The sequence below is a fragment of the Pleurodeles waltl genome, chromosome 4_1, assembly GCF_031143425.1.
Source record: "Pleurodeles waltl isolate 20211129_DDA chromosome 4_1, aPleWal1.hap1.20221129, whole genome shotgun sequence".
Classification (NCBI taxonomy): Eukaryota; Metazoa; Chordata; class Amphibia; order Caudata; family Salamandridae; genus Pleurodeles; species Pleurodeles waltl.
The window spans coordinates 804,073,857-804,100,848 of NC_090442.1; positions in this window are offsets into that span (position 1 = coordinate 804,073,857).

Consider the following 26,992-nt stretch of genomic DNA (forward strand, 5'->3'; position numbering starts at 1 on the left):
AACACTGGATTCCAGTATTGTTTCTAACTAGTGTCCTATTTCTCTACTTCCATCTTCCAAAATCTTGGAAAAATGGGTTAATAAGCAGCTAGCTACGTAATGTGAAGAAAATGATGTGTATAATAAGCATCAATCTGGTTTTTGATCTCACTTTAGCACAGAAACTGTGTAGACTGGATTACTGTAATGCTCTATTTATCGGGCAGTCACAATCTCAATAACCAATAAATAAATACCGTATTTTCCGGCGTATAAGACGACTTTTTAACCCCTGAAAATCTCCTCAAAAGTCGGGGGTCGTCTTATACGCCGGTATACAGTGTTCTGAAACTTCAGGGACAGGCGCCCTGTAGCTGAGCCACCGTGCGTTGCATTTGGAAATCGATTCCAAGCGTATGATGGGTTCCGCATCCCACAAGATTCAGCTACTTGTGGACACAGAGCTGATTGTTTAACCGTGAGTTGAGCTGTCCTTACCGTGTGCCGCAATCCTCGCTGGCAGTTGTCTGGACAGGCACGTATTCCTGCATGTGCTCCAGGCTATTCCACTTGCACTGTTTTATGTTTACATGTTTGATGACACATAGCCTTCTGTTTATAAGTGACAGTTTTCCTACTAAGTACCTGCATGTCATAAGCATTTGAATTAAAATTACCATGTTAAAATCAAATCTGATGTTTTTAAATTTTTATTTGGTGTGCGTTGGAAGAGGGGTAGTCTTATACAGAGAGTATAGCCCAAACCCTATATTTTAACATGAAAAGTAGGGGGTCGTCTTATACGCCCAGTCGTCTTATACGCCGGAAAATACAGGTACATATTTTTCTAACAGCCCATATGCTACCAAAGCAACAATTTTTTTTTCTTCTTTTTTAAACAGTTTTGTCATACTTGAAAAAAGATTTAGCGCATGATGAGTCAGTATTATAAGTAATAGAAAGTACATATCTGACAATTAAACGGTATCGTATATCAAATATTATATTTCCGTTTCAGGGAATAAACAATCTGTGAAGGACATAATTGATAGGGGTTTGTATTTCCAACAAAATAATACCATACCCCCCCAACTAGTCTTCTGTCAGGTGTAATGTGATAGGAAATAGTGTTGTTAGGAGAGTCCTGGATGGAGGAGGGCAATACCCACGTGTAGGGTTAGGAAGGGATGCACGCCTGCTCAGAAGTAGGAAGCTGTCTCTGCCACAAGAAAACAGTTGTGGGGAATGACAGAAGGGGTACTCGTAGTGTCCATAAGGGGAATTCCATTCCTTATCATTAGGTCCCTGTTCGTCATCGATTTCGGACTTGAACAATTCTTCAAGAGTGTCCTATTCTAAGGAAATGGGCCGATTTCGGTGTCTGTGGTATTCTTCCCTTTGCAGCGTGCTTGGCTCTCAGCAGTTCCCCCGTGTATGTCTTTCTCCCACGACTAATCGCTAGTGGGGCTGGAGGGAATTCCAACAAGTAACTAAGTTAAGAACTTTTTTCCTTGTGATGTCCTGAATCTCTTCTCAATAGATTGTCAATAGTTTGTCACATACAACTGTGGGCTATTGACATAAGACAACAAGGGTATTCTTTTGAGATTCATTCTGAAACCTGTTTGAGAACCAACATTCTTGTACACATTTTTTGCTTCTCCTCTACTGACTGCCAAGAATGTGGCTACTTAGTAAGATTTGACACCTTTCCCGTCTGTATCTTTGAACTCAGATATCACATTACCTAAACTGTTCGGCCCTTGTTTTGCTAACTTTCTTAGCACTCCCCTGCAGTTTTGGATGTATTTCACACCCATCACTCCAAAAGAGGATATTTATCTCCCTCCATTGCCCTTCTTAATTATTAAGAGTCCATATTTATTAGAACTCTTTTGTCACCATGAATTGAATCAAGATAACACTGGCATCATTATGTAAACAGGGGTTTCCAGCTAAAGACTTTAGGCAGGCGAAAGGTGACTTCTTAAAAGCACCCTTTGTAAAATATTTAGTACGATTGCAACTTCACCAGTGAATTGGACTGGTAATAAATATTGTACAAAGTCCAAAAATTTAATTTGTAGCTGTTGTCTAAGCTGAGATAGCATTATTTAATTTAAATATTACTTCCCGATGCTTTCCTATGGAACATCTATTTCTGCTACAGTGAAAATAGCTTTTAGGATCTTGTCAAGGCAAGGACATGGTTAAAAATAAACATTTCCTTGACCTATGTTTAGATAGCATGCACACTGCCTTCTTTGATATTAAGGCCTACTCGGGGGTGACTTACTAACATTTAAAATGATAGTTTAGGCCTGTCAAAAGGAGTTATTCTACCAGGTGGAAATGGCAGTTTTAAAACTGCACAGACACACTATAGAAGTAGGTCTTCTGTTATGTTTTGCACTGACTCTCTAGTGGTGGCATATTGTATGCTGCAGTCCAGTAGTGATATTTAACTACTCACAGGACATGTACACTGTGTACCATATACTAGGAAATGTACAGTTAACAATGCCAAGTAGTAGTACAGCCAATTTTTACATATTTAGGGGTGAGAACACGAACTAGAGTGTGCTTAGCAGAGTCACAAGAGCACCAAGTCAAAAAACAAGCAACATCAGACCAAAAACAAAATGGGGGCGATCATGCAAAAATAGGCATTTTCCTACAGTTGCACAGAGAAAAGTCATCTGTGCACAAATACAGTTTTGAAATGCAAATAACAAGAGCATTAAGTTTTGGTGTTCTATTTGGCCTTTACTCTTAAGCTCTGCAACCAGTATTTTAACAAGGAAAAACTGTTTTCAAAGTATAAATATTCGCAGACACATTGGGCATAATAAATGCAGTTTAAAACAGTGAACAGAATAATTTCAGGTATTCAGTATACCACATACTTTTTAATTCTAGAAAGTGTGTTCTATTTATGACCCCTATGGACAAATGTTCAAGCACAGATACTAAAGAAAACATTAATTCAAATGAAACAGGCTATATTTACATTTTTTGCAGCGGATATGTGCATATGCATGATCAAATAGATTTCACATATTTTACTGTCTGACCCATAGTGTTACATTTCTAACACTTTCATGTACTAAGGTCAGCAGAGCCATCATAAAACAGAGTTTGTCGCACTGTTCAGTCAAACCACACAGCTTGAACGGGTAGGCTACTAATAATAGAACATCTTAAATACATGGGAAGTGGCGTGGCTTCCAAAATGGAGGATATAAAAAAAGACAGACATTTTGTGAAACACACCAGAATGCCTCTGATTGAAATTGAAGGGAAAGTTACCCTACCATGCGCTACTGATTAGACTTTTTGTTTTTTAACATGGTTGATTTCTTATAACTTCGTACTACAACCAATGCACACGTTTACATTTTTTCTCCTTTAGTTGTAGATGCAACAGTGGCCTTTTAATGCATACTTCGTAAAACCAAAAATGTTTTAATCATTCCATGCTGGAAGAGGACGAAGTATAATTATTATTATGAATTTATTCTTTGTTAGGATACCTATCATTTTACTTCTCTAGGAGGACTTCAAATAATGACAGTCGTGAATTCATTACAACTTTGATACATTGTTCATTTGTTAAAACACTAATGTTACTGAGAAGGTGTTACTATCCTAGCTAATAATTGCAGATATTAACCATACTACATTTGTAATACTCAGCATGTTATAGATTGTTATTATAAATATGTTTATACATTCAATAAGATATAGCAATCTAATTGAGTGAAAGAATAACATCCTAATACCAATATTTAATTGCAGCTCCATTGAGGCAGGATTTTCTAATGAGGCAAGAGGTAGGTAATTAACTACATAGGTAAGAGATTAATTAATATGTTTTGTAATCATATTCAGGAATTAATTTTTTAATTAAATAGGATAGTTTGCATGATTAATGATTTCCCATGCTTAATTTTCCCCTTTTCTTTTCTGTATTTGTTGATCTTCATCATTTGTTAACTTGAGCATGGCAATTTTCAGTGTCATTAAAAATGATTTCTTGTTTAGGGGTTTATTATACTTAGATATTCCTTGGTGCTACTGAAGCCGCTGCACACATCCTAAGGCCATAAAAAGGGCTTTTTTTTGTGCTATCCTACTTGACTATAAGCCTGCCTCATGACCTTCGCATGTCCAGTATTGAATGAGCTTTGGATGTAGCAGTATAATGCCCCTTACATCCAAGCCTGCTGTGCATGTCCGCATGTCAAAAAGGCAAGCACAGTGGGCTCTGGAGGGAGGACCTCATCTAGATATGTGGTAGAAACAAAAATGGATACCAAAGTTTTAACATGTGTCATTCAATCTAGGGAGATACTGAGTTTATCTAATAATAAACACTCCTTGAGGTGTGCCAGGGAGATGGGTTACCTGTTAAAGGAGTATATTTACCAGTTGCAGGTTTGGGGAAATTGTAGGATATTAAAGAAAGGGACCATGATTTATACATTCACGGGCTGCACTCGTGAAGAGAGGAAATCTGTAGAGAAGTGTGAAAGGTTCCTTACTAATATATAAAGTTTCCTGTAAAGTGTTGATGTCTTGAGGTATACAATGGAGAGGGGCACCTGTGGATGGACTACATTTACCAGCAGCTGAGCTGGTAACATTGGAGGACATTACAGAAAGCGACCTAGGATTGTAAATTCCAGGACAATACTTCTGAAAGCATGAAATCTGTCGCTAAACATTAATATTTCCTTTCTCTCTAAATATAGCCCCAATGCTGTCCCTGCATGACGTTAGCAACAAGAAGAAATAGTGTTTGTAGTCACTAGTCTCTTTGCAATCTTTGGTAATCAGTCGATGTCAAAAAACAACACTAACTTCCTAATCTAAAATCGTAGTTCATAGCACATGTGAAGGACAATCAAATCCCAGTGGACAAACGGTTGCTATACTTCTCAGACTAGCTATCTTAATTCGTCCTTGAAAGCAAAATGTTTACCTCGCCACTCTATTAGGACTGCAAAATATCTGTGAACTATTTACTCTATCGGTTTTGTGGAATCTTAGAAAATGGTCTGTCTTTAAATTTTTATTTCCAGCCTGAAAAAGACAATGCACAGTAAAAACTAAACAAAAAATAATTCAGTAAGCATGTCCTGGCGTAAAGCAGACTCAAAATTAGAAACGTAGGTTTTTGAGGTCAGAGTTTACTATGACAGATAGTCTTTCTAACTCCAAATATTACCGTCAATTTGTTAACACAGCTTGTCCAACTTTGTCCAGATATCATGATATTCAGTTCAAAAGCAATAATTTTACTGGAAAAGCGATGAGTTAACTATCTGAATCGGCACTGGTTAAAAAGGTCCCCTGTTAGGCTGCACCTGTGGAATCAGCAACAGTTTCATTGCGTATTGGTGTTGTGCCAAAAGACAAGTGCATCCCTCTAGTAACTGCACTTTGCCATTGCTTATAAAGGAAAAACTCTTCAGGCAGTGGAGCAATGAAATGTGAGGCCCCCCTTCAAAGTACATGGAGGAGCATCCCAAATGCTCCGGACCCAGTCAGGATCTCTCAGGCCAGGGTCTCCTGCCCATGCAAAGTGCTGGAGGGGACTCCCTGGAGCTCGGCCCCCCCCACGAAATGCAGGGGCGAGGGGGCTATTGTTACGCCACTGTCATCAGGCATCAGAGTTTATCTAGGTCATTAATGTAAAAAAACTAGGACTCAATATCAGCAGAAATTCTCACAAACCAGAAGCCACTGTACAACAATTGTATTAGAGGGACTGTCCAATTTGGGTATTCTGCTTAGAATTTATACCAGGAACTCACAACTATCTGCGTCAGCAATTACCTGCCTTTATCACAGTTGGGCCAATAGTTCACATTTATATTGTTGATGGAAAATGTTGGAAATTGGGTTACTGGTGGAGGGAGGTGAAACCCTACTTAAGAAGCAGCCAGCGGTGTCTGCTGCTGATTTTTTTTTTGAAGGGGGGGGCATAATTTTCACGTCATCCATCCTCCGACCCTTTTTGACTATGTCAAAAAGGGCAGGGGCATACCCATTATCACAAAGTGCAGGCATGCAAAGGGTTGAGAAACCTGATGAAAATCTTAATAGAAGGATCAAGCTGCTATTGTTTGATTAGCAATTTCTAATCTGTTTTTATGTTAATACTATAGAATGCACCACATTGTTCATACACACATGATCAAGGCACTGTAACTGAAATATAAAAAAAAAAAAACATGTAGAATCTGCAGCCATTGTCAGAAGCCACTGTATGAACATCCCACATATGCCAATGACACACAACTCATCATTTCCCTCACCGAAGACCCGAACATGGAGTAGTGATATTTGTGTTTTGACCACTGACTCCGTGTCGCGCCACTTTGCACTTGGCTTAACTGTCCACCGTCACATACGCAGTCACAAGTTACAGACTCAATTTTGTAGTCAGCTTAGCCTTTGCTTCACCACCACGTTAAAGGTGCAAGAATCTTTCTGTGCAAAACATGTTACGCAACGTGTTTTCTCATTCATGTTTTTATTCTGCGTGTTCTTTCTCGCCAAGCGCTAGGACAGAACATGGAGGAGTCAGTCAGGAAGATAAAGATGTACTAGGATGATGTTTATGGTACTGCACGGAACAGTCTAGTTTTGGGAGGGACACCTTGGGAACTTGTCCATTTCCAATGTGTTTCTTTCAAAGCTGACCTGAAGTAGCTTTGGATAACAGGGAGCGGGGGGAGGTTTTCTAGAACTCTCTCCTCTGGCTTGTTTAAGGTATATAAGAGACCCAGGATTGACAGTGGGCGATTCAGAGACTTCAGTCAGGATTTTGACGTCAAATGCCTGACACGCCATGAGGGTAGAGATCTCTCTCTCTCTTGCAGCTGATCTTTGGAATCTACGGCTTGAAGTTACTGAGAGAAAGATGAAGCACCAGATAGGCCCCATGGTGATGAATTTTTAGTAATTATTTGCTTTGCATTGTGTATGAATATATATATATATATATATATATATATATATATATATATATATTATAGACACACACACACAGATATACAGACATATAGGTATTTGTACCTTTGGATGTATATATTTGATGATTATAGATTGAAAATTCTTTGTACATGTTCTCACTTTATCGTTGCGCACATTTTAAAGGTGCGTTTTCAGTTGTACTGACCTTCCTTCATGAGCCTTGCAGAATGATTTAATAAATGTCTTCTTTAGACTAAGAAGCGCATTCCAGAAATTCTTTTTGACTCTTTTCAGTGTATGTATTTTGGCTCAGTCAGCAGTAACGCAAAACACTTTGGCGCAGTCGGCAGGTGGGAGGGAATTGTAAGTTGAAGGTGTACATTTAAAAGTGAAAATATGTTTGGAAAAAAGCCTAAAGCATATGCTTCTAAAAATGTGTGTGAACAGAGCGATTCTCAAATTTCTGGATAGTGCCGGGGACCCTAAGATGTATTGGCTAATGAATTTTCTCATTTGGCTGGTTTATCGGAGAGTTGGGATGAATGTTTAAATGAGGCAGAACCTTCAGATCATTTGTCTTGTTTAGGAAAAGTACCTGTTGAAGAGAATGATCTTTCAGTTCTTGGCAGACAGGGGTTGATACTTTTGTCTGCCTACAGGAAAATGCATGAAAAATGTAAAGAGTTAGAGAGAAAGAATCAACAGTTAGAAATGCAACTTGTTGACTCAAAAAATACTGCAACCATGTTGTCTTGTCCGAATAAATTATTGCAAGATAAGGCAGACACGTATCAAACCATCGCAGAACGTGCCGCAGTCAAAGTGGCTCAAAATAAATATCGTAAACGTAGAGGAAGGATACATCAGAAAAAGGTTCATTTAGTCATTGCTAATGCTGGCTTGGAATGGTGCCCAGATAAGTCTTGGGATACCAACATTTGGACCGGCAGTGAACTTTAAAACTCTAGTGATGAGGAGAGTAAGAGAGGTGGGGGCCAAGGGGACCTAGAGAGGAAGAACGTAGTGTGTGTACAGCCAATATTTAGATGAAAATTTCAGCACTCACCACAAAATCTGGCAGGGATTGAAATGAATTTCTTAGAAGATTACTCACAGCAAGAAGTCAATGATATCATAGATCAATTTAAGCAACGGGCGGGAGAGTCAGTATTTACTTGGATGGTGCGATTGTTCGATTATGACGCTTCGGGGTGATGCTTGATGTCAGAGACTCTTCCAAATTTTGTACCCTTAGCTCAGACTCCCTCATACAAGAGCAGTTTAGAAGTTTTCAGGGTCCACACCAAATCACCCTTCTGTTGTTAGCCTCTGAGGGGTGTAACCATAAGTACCCAACAGAATCAGATTGGCCACCTAATGATAAGCCCTGGTACACCTTAAGGGATGCAATGCAAAGAATTAAAGAGGAAAGTATGAAAACTGCCATTTTCCTGAATGATGCACACCATCTGCTAGATGGACCACTCACTGTTTCAGTGCGCAACAGAATTATTCGCTTTGCTCAGCCAGCCTACAAACAAGTAATCATGATTCTCCTAATTAATCCGACAGGGCAGGCTTTGAAAGATGTGCTAGAGTCTGTCAGAGAGTTAGGGAATTTAGGACAATGGGACAAACCCAAGAGATCTTCAAGATCTAAGGGTCGTCCTGATAACAGAGTGTCCAGGAGAGACACGTTTATGGCATTACTAAAATATGGTGTCAGCAAAGAACAGATTGATGGGATTGATACCAAAAGCTTGTGGGAGATGTACCGTAAAAGGGGTTTGGATCGTAATGAAGGGAGCAGAAAGGTAAACAAACAAGATAATAAACGTGGAACAGAGCCAGCCACCCATAACAGAGGAAGGAAAAGAAAGGGAGAGAACTGTTTCCTTAAGAGAGAGAGAGAGAAAAATCTAGACAGTGACTGCCTAACTTTTGAGAACAGGAATGGAGGCGAACCTGCTCGCAAATGTGAAAGCATATATCCAGACCTCACTTGGGCAAAAGTTGACAAGTTTAAATCAGATTAGGAAACTGGCCAAGCTCCAGTACAAAGCTGGGCTCGTTGCAATAACAGATCTCATGTTGATTTGGAAATACATTGGAAACATAAAAATGTGCAAAATGTTTGAGCGACCTCTGACCTGTTTTCAGTCAAGAGCTCGCCCCCCACGTCCGCAGCACCACCCTGCTGTCTCCGTGTCCCTGACCCCCGCTCACGCTGCTGCTAGTGTGTTCGAGGCCCTCCTCCACCCGCAGGCCTCCTCCTGCGCCTCATCCCTGGTGTCTAGTGGGCTTCTGGTAAGCATTGCTAGACTCGTGTGCATTGTGCCGTTTTCGCCGTATTTTTAACTGTATTCTGTTTTCTGCCCCTTGCTTCCTAGCGCTTTTCTGCCCCGATTTGTGCCTTTTAAATTGCTGTAATCCGCTTGTGCATTGTGCCATTTCACCGTATTTGTAACTGTACTCCGTATTCTGTGACTCGCTTTAGTGCCTTTTGTGCTATTTCCTCCAATTTGTGCCTTTTTTGCTATTTTCTGCTTTTTCTCCCCTTGTGCGCTCCCCCGTGCCGCTTCCCCTGCCGCTGCCTCCCTGCGGCCCCGCCCCTCTCGCACCCCCATTTGCCGCTCCCTCCCGCCTCCCGCCTCCCAGCTGCTCCTCCCTTCCCCCTCCCTTCTTAATGGCTGGCGCTGCGCGTCGAGGGTGAGCGACCTCTGACCTGTTTTCGGTCAAGAGCTTGCCCCCCACGTCCACAGCACCACCCTGCTGTCTCCGTGTCCCTGACCCCCGCCCACGCTGCTGCTAGCGTGTTCGAGGCCCTCCTCCTCCCGCAGGCCTCCTCCTGCGCCTCATCCCTGGTGTCTAGTGGGCTTCTGGTAAGCATCGCTAGACTTGTGTGCATTGTGCCGTTTTTGCCGTCTTTTTAATTGTATTCTGTTTTCTGCGCCTTGCTTCCTAGCGCTTTTCTGCTCCCATTTGTGCCTTTAAATTGCTGTAATCCGCTTGTGCATTGTGCCGTTTCACCATATTTGTAACTGTACTCTGTATTCTGTGACTCGCTTTAGTGCCTTTTGTGCTTTTTCCTCCAATTTGTGCCTTTTTTGCTATTTTCCGCTTTCTCTCCCCTTGTGCGCTCCCCCGTGCCGCTTCCCCTGCCGCTGCCTCCCTGCGGGCCCGCCCCCCTCGCGCCCCCATTTGCCGCTCCCTCCCGCCTCCCGCCTCCCAGCTGCTCCTCCCTCCCCCCTCCCCCCTCCCTTCTTAATGGCTGGCGCTGCGCCCAGCGCCACCCCCCCTGGTCCGTGCGACCCCCGCACCAACAGTCGCCGCTACTCGGCCAGCGAACTCATCGCTCTCAACCCCGGCCCCTCCACAACATGCTTCCAGGCCGAAGAACACCAAAGGACCCTTCTCCTGCCACGCCTGCAACTTCACCTGCAACAGAACAAGGAAACCTGCAACAACCAGCACAAACCACCTCCACTGCATACTCCTCAACACACGCTCTGCACGAAAGCACGCCATCGAGCTCTGGGACCTGCTCGACATCACCGCCCCAGACGTAGCCTTCCTGACCGAAACCTGGTGGAACGACTCCTCAGCACCTGACATCACCATAGCCATCCCGGACGGCTACAAGATCACCAGAAGAGATCGCCCCAACGGAATCGGAGGAGGAATAGCCATCGCCCACAAATCTACCCTCAAAATCCACACTCACACGGACGACACCCTCAAAACCGCCGAACACCTGCACTTCCGGATCCACACTGACCCCAACCCTACTCTCAGGGGAACGCTCATCTACCGCCCCCCAAGACCACGAGCTCCCTTCAGCGACTCCATCGCCGACCTCACAAGCACCCACACCCTCGCCTCAACGGACTACATCCTCCTTGGAGACCTCAATTTCCACTTGGAAAACAACAACGACGCCAACACCACAGCCCTGATCGACAACCTCTCCAACCTCGGCCTCAAACAACTGGTCAACACACCCACCCACATCGCCGGCCACACGCTCGATCCGATCTTCTCCGCAAGCAACCACGTCACCTTCAGCCACACCACCGAACTACACTGGACCGACCATCACTGCATCCACTTCACATTCAAGAAGCTCATCAAACACCACCACACCCAACTACCACCTCACCGCCGCTGGAGCAAAGTCACCGAAGACCAACTGACCAGCACCCTCACCCAGAACCCGCCCACCGACTCCACCGACCCAGACTCCGCCGCTCTCAACCTACGACAATGGATCAACGACTGTGCCAACACCCTCGCACCTCTCAAAAGGCCCACCGACAACCAAGGAAAGAAAAAAGCCGCCTGGTTCACAGATGAACTCATCACCTCCAAACGCACCTGCCAGAAACTAAAGAAGAAATGGCTCCTCAAACGCACACCAGACAACCTGGCAGCCCACAAGGAATCCTCCCGCAAGCACCACCAGCTAATCCGACTCGCCAAACGCTCCCATTTCACAGAACGCCTGAACAACAACGCACACGACAGCAAAGAACTCTTCTGCATCGTGAAAGAGCTATCTAACCCCAGCGCCAACGACATCCCACCCTCCCAAGAACACTGCGACACCCTGTCCACCTTCTTCTATCAGAAGATCGCCGACATCCACGACAGCCTCAACACCACCCCTCCACCAGACCCCACCTCCAACAGCTCCACCCACACCAGCCGCCTGACCGCCTGGACCCACGTAGATGACTCAGAAACCTGCAAGATCATGAATTCCATCCACTCAGGTTCCCCTTCAGACCCATGCCCCCACCACGTCTACAACAAAGCCGACTCCACCATCGCCCCCCAACTTCGAAAGATTATCAACTTATCTTTCGAAACCGCAACCTTCCCGGAAAGCTGGAAGCACGCCGAAATCCACGCCCTCCTCAAGAAACCCAAGGCAGACCCCAACGACCTCAAAAACTTCTGCCCGATCTCCCTCCTGCCCTTCCCGGCGAAGGTCATCGAGAAGATCGTCAATGCTCAGCTCACCCACCACCTCGAGGACAATTCCATCCTGGACCCCTCCCAGTCCGGTTTCAGATGCAACCACAGCACCGAGACTGCCCTCCTCGCCGCCACAGATGACATCAGACAGCAAATGGACAACGGCAAAACATCAGCCCTCATCCTCCTGGACCTCTCCGCAGCCTTTGACACGGTCAGCCACCACACCCTACTAACACGTCTCCACGAAGCCGGAATACAAGAGAAAGCCCTCAACTGGATCTCCTCTTTCCTCTCCGGCAGAACCCAGAGAGTCCGACTCCCTCCCTTCCGCTCCGAAGCCACCAGCATCATCTGCAGCGTACCCCAGATCTCCTCCCTAAGCCAGACGCTGTTCAACGTCTACATGGCCCCCCTCGCTCAACTGGCCCGACAGCACAACCTCAACATTCTCTCCTACGCCGACGACACCCAGCTCATCCTCTCCCTCACCAAAGACCCACACACTGCCAAAGCCAACCTCCACGAGGAAATGAAGTCCATCGCCGAATGGATGAGGAAAAGCCGCCTGAAGTTGAACTCCGACAAGACGGAGATCCTCATCCTTGGACGCACCCCCTCGGCCTGGGAAGACTCCTAGTGGCCCACCACACTGGGACCCCCTCCAACACCAACCAACCACGCACGCAAACTAGGCTTCGTCCTCGACCTCGCCCTCACCATGTCCAAGCAGGTCAACGCATGCTCAGTAGAATCTACATGTGGATCCCGACGGAAACCCGAAAAACGGTGACCCAAGCCCTCGTCAGCAGTAGACTAGACTACGGCAATGCACTCTACACAGGCATCCCAGCAAAAGACATCCGCCGCCTCCAACGTATCCAAAACGCCTCCGCCCGACTGGTCCTTGACGTCCACCGCCGATGCCACATCTCCCACCACCTGAAAGACCTCCACTGGCTCCCCCCGTGGACAAGAGGATCACCTTCAAACTCCTCACCCATGCTCACAAGGCACTCCACAACGCCAGACCAATCTACCTGAACAACAGACTCAACTTCTACATCCCCTCCCGCCAACTCCGCTCCACCAACCTCGCCCTCGCCATCGTACCCCACTTTCAACGCAAGACCGCCGGCGGCGGCAGATCCTTCTCCTATCTCGCCGCCAAGACCTGGAATGCCCTCCCGACCTCCCTGCGACAGACCCAGGACCTTCTCATCTTCAGGAGACTCCTCAAGACCTGGCTCTTTGACCAATAGCAGCAGCCCCCCCTCAGCGCCTTGAAACCCTAACGGGTACGTAGTGCGCTCTATAAATACTGTGATTGATTGATTGATTGATTGAGCCTTAGTTGACACTGGGGCTGAGGCCTGTGATTTATGGAAACCCTTGGTAGTTTAACGGACCGCATTACACCATCACAGGGCTAAGGGGAAGGAAGACCCCTGCTGTGCAAACTACAGTACAAATGAAAATAGAGAGAACACCAAAAAGAGAATTTACTATGTTGATTATGCCTATTTTAGAGTACACACTGGGAATTGACATTTTGAAAGGAATTACTTTGTATCTGGATGATGCTTGTTATCAGTTTGGAACAAAAAGATACATTTCAGTGGCAGACATGAGAGTGGGTCGTTTAAAAATTCCCCCAGTGAAGGTGTCCCCAGCCACCAAAGTAATTTGTTTGAAACAGTACCATATTCCAGGAAGGCATGATGAAATAAGTGAAACCATAAAAGACATGATTGAGGCTGGCATAATAGCTCCAACTACTACTGAGTGGAATAATCCCTTATGGCGCCTGCGTAAACCTGACGGGCGGTACAGGATGACAATTGATTACAGCGAGCTGAATAAACATACACCCCCTTTGACAGCTGCGGTCCCGGACACCATCACTTTGATTAAAGAAATACAGAAATATACAGGGACATGATATGCCACTATTGATATTTCTAATGCGTTATTCTCTATTCCCTTGGTGTTAGAATGTTAGGAACAATTCTCATTTTTGAATGGCGGTAGACAGTCCTGCATGTTATCTTTGCCAATGTGGTACATACATAGTCCCACTATCTGTCACCGGCTGGTGGCAGAGCACTTGGATGAATTTTCTGTCATTCCAGGTGTGCATTTGACCCATTACATTGATGTTATTATGATTCAGTTAGAGACAGAAGAACAGATTGAGGCTCAGCTGGAGAGGGTGGTGGAACTCTTGCAGAGTAAGGGGTGGATGATTAAGACAGATAAGATGCAAGGACCATCTCAATATTTGAAGTTTTCAGGCATTTAGTGGAATCAGGGACACAGAGAGGTGTTACCGCAAACAAAGCAAAAGACTCTTGAGTTTGCCACACCCCGCAATAAGCAGGAAAGACAGAGATTTATTGGATTGTTTGGGTTTTGGAGATAGCACATCCCTCATTTGAGACAGATTTTGGCCCTTCTGTACAAAGTGACAAAGAAGAAACATGAGTTTGAGTGGGGTGAAGAGCAGCAATGTGCTTTTGATTTGGCAAAAGAAGCAATTCAACAGGCTTTAGACTTGTGGCCAGTGCAGGAGGGAGACACTGAGTTACATGTTACTGTTCAGGGACAATATGCACATTGGAGTATGTGGCAAAAATAAGGAAGGACGAGGGTGCCCCTGGGGTTCTGGACTAGGAAACTACCTGACTCTAGGGAGCCCTGTACTCCTTTTAAAAATCAGCTCTTGGCCTGTAATTGGGCTCTAGTGGATACTGAGCAAATAACACTAGGTCCTTATGTAATACTGAGACTTGAAATACCAATCATGCAGTGGGTGATGACTTCACCTATATCTCACCATATAGGACATGCAAAAGAGGCTAGTATTATTCGCTGGAAATGTTACATACAAGACAGGGCTCGAGTAGGACCGGCAGACACTGCAGCCCTTCGTGAACAGGAATCCCAAGCCCATGTACAGGATGAGGAGAGGGTGCAGGAGGTACCACAGGTAAAAGAGTCATCAGTGAGATGGGGTGCGCCATTTTAATCCTTGTTGCCTGGGGATAGGAAGCATGTATGGTTTACTGATGGTTCATCCAAATACGTGGGTACCAAATGACATTGGAAACCGGTGTCATATAACCCAGTTACCAAAAAGTTGTTGACCTCTACAGGAGAAGGGAAAAGTAGCCAATATGCAGAGTTGTACGCTGTGTATCAGGCTCTAAAGCAAGAGCTGCCTGGAACTTGTCATATTTACAATAATTCTTGGTCCACTGACAATGGGTTAGCTACTTGGCTTCCCACATGGCATGCACATAATTGGTTTATCCACTCAAAGGAGGTGTGGGGCAAAGAGTCGTGGCAAGAAATGTGGGAAATGCTAGAACACAGTACAGTTACTGGGTATCACGTAGATGCTCATTGTCCCATTGACTGACTAGAATGCTGGTTCAATTCCCTTGCAGACAACAAAGCCAAAATCTCAGAGGCAGAAGTGGCAACACAGGATTCTGACTTGGTGGGGATGACTAAATGGGTGCACCAAAAATATGGACACCTGGGAGAAAAAGCCACTTACAGGTGGGCAGAGATTAGAGGGATGCACATTCCCCTAGATTTGATAAAAACTGTGATTTTGCAATGTCCTGTTTGTCAGCACATACAACAGATCTGTCCCGCAAACAGTCAAAGGTCAATTGGAGAGAGGAAAGTTAACAGGACAGATATGGCAAATTGATTACATTGGACCACTACTAATTAGTCGCAGGTGTCTATACTCCTGCACCGTAGCGGACACGCACTCTCGATACTGGATTGCTGTCCCTTGCAAACGTGCCACTCAACACAACACCATCAGAACTTTGGACTTGTTAACATTGTACTATGAAGTACCACTCCAGGTCCAGAGTGACAATAGGTCAGACTTCAAAGGAAAATTGGTGCAGGACTACTGCCCTCAGCCCAATATCGAGTGGATTTATCATATCCCTTATTATCCACAGGCCTCAGGACTGATTGAGAGAATGAATGGCTTACTGAGAGCCCAATTGCAAAAATTATCTGATGGAACTTTGAAAAACTGGAGAGAGCATTTAAATGAAGCCCTCCAGATTCTGAATGACAGACTGTTGACAAATGCTGAAACCCCTCTAATGAGAATGATAACTCCAGCTTTGCAAATACAACCACATGTGGTCACCAATACCATCACGTACTGGGAAATAAAACCTGGAGTCTTAGCTCCCTGCAGAGCCACACCTGAATCTGCAGGCGTTGACTTACATGCTTTACAAGCTTACAGACTAAAACCACGAGACATGGCACTGAGTGAGACAGGTGTTGTAATACAGATTCCCACAGAGCATTTTGGATTGATTGCCCCCGGATCTGGGTTGGCCCTCAGAGGTATTCAGGTTTTAGGGGGAGTGATTGATGCAGATTACCAAGGAGAAATCAAAGCTATTCTGTTGAATAGTGGAGAAGCTGATTTATTCATACAGATCGGGGACAGAATTGCCCAACTTGTCATAATTCCAGTGTATGGAGGATTGGTGAGGAAGGGGGCTGCCCCAGCCCTTCTTACTGTACATGGACAGGGAGGTTTCAGTTCAACCGACAAAAACCCTAGTGCTAAAGTGCGGGTGAAATCCCCAAATGGCCCTCCACAACCTGCAGAAATTATAGCAAAGGGCCCCAATAATGTCCTGCTGATCATGAAACCAGGAAAGGAAAAATGGGAACATATCCTAGCTGATAAATGTTATTTGTGAGCATGATCATACCTGTTTCTTTTACAGATGATACTACAGCTTGCCTTTGCCATGAGAGTGCCGTGTGGTCTCCTTTTGGGCATGTGCATGTGGGGTCGGGAGAGACCCAACACCCCCAACTTCAACCTGATTGTTCGATCACTTCGCACAACATCTCTACTACATCTGAACGATAATATATGGATTCATTTGGCACAGACTGTGCTTATCAGATCTGACTTCTGCATGGGCACCATGAGACGCATGGTGGATGTTTTGTCAACCTGTTCAATCGCCATACCAACACCAACAAGTGTCTTGTTAGAAATCTTCAATGCCACTAATAAGGATAAAGATGTGCAAGAACAAGATGTGGAAACCCACTTCAGTCGCTATGAGTATTGCAGGGACTCTCAGGAAGCAACCGATGGGAAGTGGGACAATCTCACTCAAATAGTTACATACATTACTACCGGTGACGTGTGTTACTACATGTCCTGCAATTCTTGTGATGTTGGGAAATGCATCCAATTGCACTTATAAAAGAAAACATCAACTTCTCAAAACATACAGAGGGAACAAAGTTTTGTGCTTTCACTGGATGGATCAACATAGTAAAAACATGTCAAATCACATGGCTTGTCATCTAGTGACTGCTGCCACTCACATTAAATATGTCAAGTTGCCAGTTGGCTGGCTGTGCTTGTGTGGGAGCCTCACTTATCTATATTCCAACTAACATAACAGTGAACCGTGACCTTTTACACGCCTGGGACTCATGATATTTCCATCTAACTCCATACATACTCGTTATCCAAGAGACGCTATGCAATTAAGTGAAGATTGTGATTCGGATATCCAATTATTATCCAATTCAGAATATATTAGCTTAAGTCTTTCTATTGTAGGTGTGCCTGGCCTAGCTGTATTTAATATCAGACTGATCAACAAGTTAACATGTCTAATGGTTAAAAGCATTGACCATACTTCTATTGCTTTATCTGAATTTTTATTAGATGTGCCTGATACTAGAAAAGCTATATTACAAAACAGGGCTGCCATAGACTATCTGTTGTTGAAACATAATCATGGTTGCACAAAATATGAAGGCATGTGTTGTTTTAACCTTTCAGACCACTCTAAATCTTTCCAGGCCCATATTGATACTCTGCATACATTGGTGAAAGGGGTAAAACAGGATGTCGATCAGGGATGGTGGGACTGGTTGTCTCAGTGGTTACCTGATTTTGGACAATTGCGCAATGTTTTGGGTCGAATTTCTGTGGTAATAGCTCTTTTTACATAATTATGTTGCTGTGTAGAATGTATTCCTAATTTTCTGGCAATGTTTAGACCTAAAAAAGTTGATTTTAAACGTATAGTGTATGCTAATCATTGGTCAAAGGGTGGAGTGGAGTGTTATTTGTGTTTTGACCACTGACTCCGTGTCGCACCACTTTGCACTTGGCTTAGCTGTCCACCGTCACATTAGCAATCACAAGTTACAGACTCCATTTTGTAGTCACCTTAGCCTTAGCTTCACCGCCACGTTAAAGGTGCAAGTATTTTTCCGTGCAAAATATGTAATGCAACGTGTTTTCTCGTTCATGTTTTATCCTGCGTGTTCTTTCTCACCAAGGGCTAGGACATAACGTGGAGGAGTCAGTCAGCAACATAAGGATATGCTAGGATGATGTTTATGGTACGGCAAGGAACGGTTTAGTTTAGGAGGGACACCTTGGCCATTTCCAACATATTTCTTTCAAAGCTGACCTGAAGTAGCTTTGAATGACAGGGAGCAGGGGGAGGTTTTCTAGAACTCTCTCCTCTGGCTTGTTTAAGGTATATAAGAGACCCAGGATTGATAGTAGGTGGATTCAGAGACTTCGGTCAGGATTTTGATGTTGAATGCCTGACACCCCATGGGGTAAGAGATTTCTCTCTTGCAGTTGATCTTTGGAGTCTACGGCTTGAAGTTACTGAGAGAAAGAAGAAGCACTAGATAGGCCCCATGGTGATGGATTTTTAGTAATTATTTGCTTCACATTGTGTATGAATATATATTTAAGTACAGGTATTTGTATCTTTGCATGTATATATTTGCTGTCTACAGACTGAATATTCTTTGTACATGTTCTCACTTTATTGTTGCACACATTTTTAAGGTGCACTTTCAGTTGTACTGACCTTCCTTCACGAGCCTTGCAGAGTGATTTAATAAATGTCTTCTTTAGACTAAGAAGCACATTCCAGAGATTCTTTTTGACTCTTTTCAGTGTGTATTTTGGCTTACTCAGCAGTGAAGCAAAACACACGGCCATAAGGAACTTCCACTGAGAAATGGAAGCCTTCGCCACCTGGATGAGAAAAAGCTGCCTCAAGCTCAACTCCGACAAGACTGAGCTCATCATCTTCGGAAATGCCACCTCAGCTTGGGATGACTCCTGGTGGCCAACATTCCTCAGCGTCCCCACTGGACCAACTGAGCATGCCCGCAACCTATGCATCATCCTCGACTCTTCCCTATCCATGACCCCCCAGGTAAAACTCTGCTGCCTCCTCCTGCTGGCACACACTCCACAAACTTTGGAAGATCTTCAGATGGATCCTAGCAGACTGTTGCAGGACAGTCACCCACGCCTTAGTCACAAGCAAGCTTGACTACGACAACGCCCTCTATGCCGGCACCTCAACTAGAAACATGAAAAAACTATACCTTATCCAGAACACCGCCGCCAGACTCATCCTGGACTTCTCAGGCCGAGAACACATCTCCTAACACCTTCGGACCCTCAACTGGCTCCCGGTTGAGAAATGAATCTCCTTCAAGCTACTCACCAACACGTAAAAAGCCATACACAATGCCGAACCAGCCTACATGAACCACTGCGTCTCCTTCCACACCCCCGCTGGATCCCTCCGTTCCGCCCAGATGGACCTGGCCACAATCCCTCGCATCCTTAAAATCACCTCTGGAGGATGATCCTTCACCTACATCTCCTCCCATTGCTCACAATCTCCGGGAAAAGCCTCAATATGTGACTTTTCGGATAAGGCCCCTCCCAGCCCCCCAGCGCCTTGAGACCCTCACGGGTGAGTTACTGCGCTTTACAAAAACTGATTGATTGATTTCTGATTGCCAAAAAGTGAGTTGCATCCACTTGTGCATTTTATGCTAAGGCGATAAAGCATGGCTGCTTGCACTTTCATGGAAATCTTCATTTTTAGTGAAAGGTGTAGTCAAGAATGCTCCTTGTGTACCATGATGAAATGGCTGTGGAAAAAAACTGTGCAAATTGCATCTTTTAGTTGTGGAGCGTAGCTAAGCCACGATGAATATTGATTAATCCATACATGAAGGAAACCGCGTGGTCCACCTGAATCCTTCTTAAAGTCATACTTTTCCAGTGGGGTACACGCATTTATGAGTAGATTGTACTTGAAAAACAACTGCTAGTTTTTTGGGGGAATCAAAATACAACCTGATATCATTTACGGGAGCATCAGCATATTAGCTACATTGTTTTGGAGCTGAAACTGGACCTGCAGAACTGATTGTGCTTGGTTCGTCTGCCGCCTGTTCACCATGACTAGATTATTTTCTTGCTTCCTCACAAGATTCTAAATCATCCAATTATTGCTTTGGAAAAAATTTGCAGATGACCATTTCTAAAAAGAAATCGGGATTATTAAACACTCTGCTCATCACCGGGCTGTATTGAGTAAACTGAGTTGTAGGTGAGCAGCAGGGAGATGAAAAATCTCTTTAAATTTCTCCTGCAAGAAGAACCAAGCTTTGCTTGCATAATGCATAGTTATTGTTGGGAATAGTATATACATCCATATTATGCACCACATAAATATTATACTTAGCTCCAGTTACAGCTCTTTTACTTCTCCCTGTAACAAGCTGCTCAGTGCTTGCACTTCAGGCACACCAGTGCCTCCTTCACAAATGTATTTCAGCCCCGAAACAAGGCACCGTAGCTTGACCTCTGACACCTCCAAACAGTTGTTCATACAAATAACTCTGATATTGTCTCTCGGGTTAAGTTTAGCTCTGGACTCTGTTGTTAAGTTTAGCTCAGCAGGATAATCCACAAGCAAGGTCATAACTTTCTTTAGCATACAAATGGTCTATCTGTTTTCTGTTCATTTTGGCCTTCACTACAGATAAGTATATTTGGCACAGTGCTCCAATTTAGTTAGTGCATATGTGGCAGTTCTATTTTTTCATATGTTTGTCCTTATTTGGATTGTGTCTAACTTGATTTCTGCTATAGGTTGTTGTTGTTGGGACGGGAAGTCTTCTGCATGTCTCTGGAAAGCATGCTACCGCTGCCTTATGTTGATCTCCAGGCAAGGCACTTAAAGTTACTGTTTGGTTTCTAGATCCATACCTCAGTCACCATGATATTCAAGCATGTCCACTGAAGGTCTCACTGTTTACATTGATTGAAATCCTAGAGCTTGGCTGTGAGGTTAAGGGGGCCTGCCAGTTGCACCCCTGTTTCACAAAGAGTGGCTACTGCCCTCTCTACCCCAGGCTGTGGTAGACGGACAGTGGTGGCAGCAATAAATCTATAGTCAGGTGGGATGAATTACTAGCCACCCTCCTGATCAAGTCTGTGAAGTCTCTCCCTTGCCTGGGGTCCTGTTGCGTTTGTCTGCCTGGTACGTGTATTGCTGGGAGAAGTATGGTGGGCTGGGATAGACACTCACCCTTGCCTGTGATTAGCTGTGCTAACTCTGCTAAGAGGACTGACCCCTCGTCAGTGCCTCCTATTCTGGAGTTAATAAAAATTCCTCACGTGGTAATAGCCTGGGCTGGTACAAGGTAAGCCAGTAGGTCATCTTTTTGCATACTTTGAACAAGCAGTGAAAATGCCCCAGAATGTGCCTCAGGATAGGAAAGGCACCCAGGATTCTAAAGTAGCAGATCTTCTGATTGGATCAGCCTATCAATCAGAGCTGATGAACTGATAAAAGTCTGGCCTTAGCAGTCAGTTGTTGTTCAAGACTGGTCTACTATTCTGAGGAGACAACCCTTCACGGGGTCTGTCTGAGGAGCCCATTCACAGCCCATGGTGTGTTGGCAAGATAATAAACTTGCTCACCATAACACTGTACACCCCCCTTCATTGGGGGTTAAGTTGAGGAAGTTTTCTTTGTGGCAGATGAATTAGGCTGCAAAGTAGTGTCAGTTTACAAGAAACAGGCACATTGGTCCAAGAATCAGCTGTTCCTGCGAGGCTTGTGGAGCTTGTGCTAGGAACAAGGCAAGGAAATTACAGACAGCTGCTCAAGATAAGGACACTTGCAGCACATCAACAGAGGCAGACAGAGACAGGGGACGCTTCAGCCCAGTTCTTGAAGGTGAGATCCCTTTGCCCAGTCTCCTCCCCTGTGCTGTGGGAGCCGGTGTGATACTTGCAGTTTCAAGCTGTACCTGGCGAAGAGTGGTACAGGCCCCCCATCGTTCTTTTTGTGACATCTGGCTGGGGGTACCAGGGTGTACTGGCACTCTGACCAGCCACTACCCTCGTACAGCTAGCCAGTGGCTACTGGGACTTCAGTAAACTGGGCCAAGACATCAGGCACCTGTGATCGGATCCCTGACATCACTTGAGCGGTGTCCTCACTCAGGACAATAGGGGCGGGGGGACTTCTGTTGCTTCACATCAAATGTTGAAACAATATCAAGGAATAGTATCATGGCTCCAGCGAATGAGAGGAACCCCATGCAACATGATCTGTAATATGCAATGCTAATTGTGGGTCTACATGTTAACTTGCTTTGCATCTAGGCACTATAATACTGTGTGGGATCAGAACTGTGGCCCAGAGAGTTGTAGAGACATCTGGTTTTCACTGTTTATCCTAGTTTTGTATGTAGTGTATTTCTCGTGTGCGCACTCAAGTACTTGTTTTTTTATAAAAAAGTAAAGCACTGACTGGACATTGAGTTTATCAGCTGGCAGTACGGTGTGCATGTGCACTGTATTCTGAATGTCTAAACCCACCTCACCTCCTTCAGTAAGCCTTGAACTGCTCTGTCTCGCTACCTGGGAGAGTCAAGTGCTGGAGAGGAGTACTTGGTTATCCAGTTTTGGGTCTACTAGTAGTGAGGCCCTCCAGGACACCAGTGGGTAACACTCCAGTTGATGCAATCAGAGCAAAGTAACCCCTGAGTGCCCTGGTGCCCAGGACACCAGGTCTAACAGTTGCATTTCTGTAATAGTATATTAATACCTCACATTAATGATTCTGGACAGAAGAAGCTTGTTCTAAGACACACTGGAATGTGTGTCTGCCTTTTGTCTTGGCCTGCCAATAATACCTGGGTACTTTCAAATACATTTCATCTGTTCCAGAGCCCTGACTGGTGTCTGTTTTTTCTTTGTGTCAGTCTGAGGAGGGATGGAAAAGTTGTTCCCCAACAGTTATACTGTTAAGATGAGATTTGTGAACTTCAAAAAACTCAGGTACAATGCACTATTTATTGAACACAGCCTTGTTGGTATGCCGCAATAGAAACCTGAAAAAGGAAAAGTGTAGGTAGGTGGGTATATACACACTAAGGGCCTGATTCTAACTTTGGAGGACGGTGTTAAACCGTCCCAAAAGTGGCGGATATACCACCTACCGTATTATGAGTTCCATAGGATATAATGGACTCGTAATACGGTAGGTGGTATATCCGCCACTTTTGGGACGGTTTAACACCGTCCTCCAAAGTTAGAATCAGGCCCTATATGTATATATAACCAGATTTAACTTGCCACAGCACCAGATTGCACCCAAAATACACAGCACCAGCTATAAACCCACAGCACTTGCGTTGGCACTGGATGACATCCGCATTACCAGATATAGGGGGTCATTCCGGACCACGGAAGCACCGCCAACAGGCTGGCGGTGCTTCCAGGGCCATTCTGACCGCGGCGGTAAAGCCGCGGTCAGAAAAGGGGAACCGGCGGTTTCCCGCTGGTTTTCCCCTGGCCCAGGGAATCCTCCATGGCGGCGCTGCTTGCAGCGCCGCCATGGGGATTCCGAACCCCTTCCTGCCACCCTGTTTCTGGCGGTTCTTACTGCCAGGAACAGGATGGCAGGAACGGGTGTCATGGGGCCCCTGGGGGCCCCTGCACTGCCCATGCCACTGGCATGGGCAGTGCAGGGGCCCCCTAACAGGGCCCCATGAAGATTTTCACTGTCTGCTTTGCAGACAGTGAAAATCGCGACGGGTGCTACTGCACCTGTCGCACCCCTGCAACACCGCCGGCTCCATTCGGAGCCGGGTTCTATGTTGCAGGGGCTTTCCCGCTGGGCCGGCGGGCGCCCCTTTGGCGGTCGCCCGCCGGGCCAGCGGGAAAGCCAGAATGGCATCCGCGGTCTCCTGACCGCGGAGCGGCCATTTGGCGGTGACCGCATGGCTGGCGGCAGTCGGTCAGAATGACCGCCATAGTCCCACATCACCAGGTATAACCCCACAACACCAGATATAACTCCCCAAAGCACAAGATATAAACCCACTGCTTTCTACTGCCTTTGCCTCGTTTATTTACAGCTTTATCCTTCCTTTTCCACTTTTTCTGAGTGCTTTCTCCTGCTTTTGCCTCGTTTTTTACTGTTCTTTTTCCTTTCCCCATTTTTCTGAGTGCTTTCTCTTGTTTTCATGGATTCCCTTTGCTCTCTGTCACTTATCCTGTCTCTTTTTTATCTTCTCTCCATTTGCCTACTCCTTTCTTTGTTCCGAGGAGCTGCAGGGCTGCATTGTGAAGTCCTGTGCCATCAACGAGGATGCTCTCGATGAGGGGCTTGTGATGGCCTGTGTCACACAGCAGCAGTTCTGAGCAAGCTGCAGGCTGTGATGCAAAGTCCTGCATTTGGGATGTGTCGCACTGCAGCAGTTCAAAAGTGACTGCGAGGAGATTTACCATACTGCATTGGTTCTGTTCCCAGGACCACAGCTGAGCTTGCAGACCACCTTCAGGTGCACTTCAAAGGTCAAGGACTGGGGTGGCACCACTGGGGAGGGCAAGACTCACACCAGATAGAGTCCAGGTGCTGGGTTCAAGGTGGTTGGATCATTTTCTGTGCGTTAGGCTCTGACCAAAAGGCCAGCCAACTGACCCTTGGGGTCATCCTCGTGGTCTTCAGGCAGAAGAGCAACAGAGTAGCAGTCCCTTTTTTTCAGAGCAGTACAACAATCCTTCTGAGTCTTCGACAAGTCCGGAGGTCTTCTGAAGAGTGGGTCTGAGGGTCAGTTATTTAAATCTGGTGCCCACTTTGAAGTAGGAGAAGGTTCTGGACATTTCCACCCTCAAGGTGTCTAGAATTTCCTGCATCCCTGCTCTGGCACTAGCTTCTCTGGGGTTACAAAAGACTAGTGTCAGAACCCTCTGCAAGTGTGCTGGGCAGAGCCTTTGTGATGTGCAAGTGTGGTAGGTGACAGCTCCTCTACTCTCGTCAAGTCAGAGATTGTCTCTCCTGCCAACACCTATTACCCTTTTGTCTCATTGTCTGGGAGAAATACACAAAAACCAACTACTACACCAAGTCATGTGACCCAGGATACAGGCTGCAGGCACTAAATGGTTAGGACAAGAAAAAGGCAACTTTCTAAAAGTGACATTTTCAGAATTGTGACTTAAAATCCAACTTTACCAATAAAGTGGGTTATAAATTACAAATCTTTATACACCAGGCATTCCCACCTGCTCCTAATTGAAAGTTAGGACTTATTTAATGTAATAACTGAATGTTTAGGTTGTTCCCTTGTGTATCTTATATGCATTAAAAAGGAAGGTTTAAGCCTGGCAAAAGTTTTTTTTTACCATTTTGAAATACCTGTTTAACGTGAGCACACAGGCTGCAATGACAGGCATGAAACATGTTTAAAAGGCTACTCAAGTGGATGGCACAGTCAGGGCAGCAAGCCCACTAGTAGCATTTATTTACAGCCTGCGGTGCGTGTAGCAACACTTTGCTAGCGGCTTATGAGTAAATTAAATGTGCAGATTGAGTTCAAGACAATGGTGTCATTTTTACAATTGAGAGCACACACACTTTAGCACTGGTTAGCAGTTTTGAAGTGCACAGAATCCAAAGGCCAACAAGAACAAGATCAGCAAAAAATGGAGTAATAAGGCAAAACATTTTGAGGGAAGATAACCATGAAGCTGACTTTCTTATCAGATATTAAAAGCTGGCCACAATGAAAATGACTTGGCTATACCAAATGTTGATTAAAAAAATATTAGTGTAGAACTGATGGTCTTTAGTAACTGTGTTCAACCCAAAGACAATGGGGGTCATTACGACCCTGGCGGCCGGCGGTAAGGTGGCGGTAACACCGCCAACAGGCTGGCGGTGTTCCGCCAGCAATTATGACCGTGGCGCTATAGCCACGGCCATACCGCCGGCCCCTCCAACATACCGGCAGGCTTCCGCCTGGCGGTCATAATCCCCAGGGCAGCGGTGCTTATGAGTCCCCGACCGCCAGCCTGTCCGTGGAGGTAAACACCGCCATGGAACGGCTGGCGGTAAGGGGACTTGGGGTGCCCCTGGTGGCCCCTGCACTGCCCATGCACTTGGCATGGGCAGTGCAGGGGCCCCCAGACATAGCCCCGTCGGACATTTCACTGCCCGAATTTCGGGCAGTGAAATGCGCGCCGGGTGCTACTGCACCCGCAAACACCAACATTGCCGCCGGCTCTATTACGAGCCGGCAGCAATGTTGATGTGACATTTCCGCTGGGCCAGCGGACGGTAACACTGTTACCGTCCGCTGGCCCAGCGGAAATGACATAATAGGGAGCCAGGAATACCACCGGCAATGGCGGTATTGTGTCTCCCGCAGCCTCGGCGGTCTTTTTCCAAGACCGCCGAGGTTGTAATGACCTCCTATATCTTCTAACTCATAGTGACCATCTTTGAAGGGTAACACACCTTTATACTATTCAACTGATATGCACCAAATATTTTAAATTATGTATTTAAACATTTTACCTTGCACAGCAGCATAATGGAAGGTATTAGGTGTGGTTTAAAGTGAAAAAACATAAGCTGATACTGTGCAGACATCAAAGGAAATAGTGGAAAACAAACTCCACGAAAAGTAATGAACAAAGACAGAGATAACAAGATGGTTAGCGCTCTGGCCAAATAGGATATTATGACAAAACCGGAGCCTTCTATTATGCTTTTATTTTCTCACTTATTGAATAGCAGCCAAGAGTAACAATAAATACTATATTTCCCAGGAGGCTAAGAGAAACTGAGCAATGGGAAAACATTTGTAGACGCTCATGTAGGCC